Below are 904 nucleotides of genomic sequence, written 5' to 3'. Positions count from 1 at the left end.
AGCCATGATTTTAATCATTAAGGGAAATTCAAGGAATGGTGACGCTGGCCTGAGAAGACCACCAGCCATTAGCATTGCCTAGTCCTGCAGTCCCCAACCCCTGGGCCATGGACCGGTACTGGTCCGTAGCCTGTTAGGAACCAGGCTGCACAGCAGTAGGTGACCGGTGGGTGGGCCAACAAAGCTTCATCCATATTTACAGCCATTCCCCATCACTTGCATCACCACATAAGCTCAGCATGGCATTAGATTCTCATAGGAGCGCAAACGCTACTGTAAATTGTGCATGCGAGGGATCTAGCTTGTACTCTCCTTATGAGAATCTAATGCCTGATGATCTGAGGTGGAGCTGAGTGGTGATGCTAGCACTGGGGAGAGGCTGCAAATGCAGATTATCATTAGCAGAGAGGTTTGACTGCACAATAAATGTAATGCACTTGAATCATCCCAAAACCATCCCCTCCCACTGGTCCATGGAAAAATTGTCTTCCATGAAACCAGTCCCTGGTGCCAAAAAGGTTGGGGACCGCTGATCTAGTCCATGAAATGTCTGGAAGCTTTCCAAAGAAACAAATTTGTTTCTTTCTCCAGGAAACACTCCATTATTACTCATTGCTTGGTAACTAAGTGTCCAAAGAAAAATAGCTTGTCATACGAGAGAATACCACCCATGGATGAAATACCAAGATGAGTAAGACCCACTTGGAGCTCACACTTAAGTAGTTAAAATGAGAAAATGCTTAGAAAAAGACACATAATCCACTGAAATGAGGCTTCAGGTTTCACTGAGACTGCCTCTTTAATTTTAGTTCCTAGCAGAGATGCCATTCATTTGCTCAACAAATAAGCACGTAGCATGTGCCTGGGCACTGTGCCAGGCAATAGGGCTAGAGCAAAGAATATC

At 45.4% G+C, this 904-nt stretch overlaps 1 protein-coding gene across 3 annotated transcripts in view; it reads right to left on the bottom strand.

Moving 5' to 3' along the window:
• Window positions 1-904, bottom strand: part of NELL1 (NEL-like 1 (chicken)) — an 837620-nt gene that overhangs the window by 623066 nt on the left and 213650 nt on the right. The gene's annotated exons all lie outside the window — the stretch shown is intronic.

The sequence above is a fragment of the Propithecus coquereli genome, unplaced genomic scaffold (genome assembly GCF_000956105.1).
Source record: "Propithecus coquereli isolate 6110/MARCELLA unplaced genomic scaffold, Pcoq_1.0 Scaffold198, whole genome shotgun sequence".
Taxonomy (NCBI): domain Eukaryota; kingdom Metazoa; phylum Chordata; class Mammalia; order Primates; family Indriidae; genus Propithecus; species Propithecus coquereli.
Note: the sequence above shows the minus strand (reverse complement) of the source record. Positions and strands in the feature narration are given on the sequence as shown.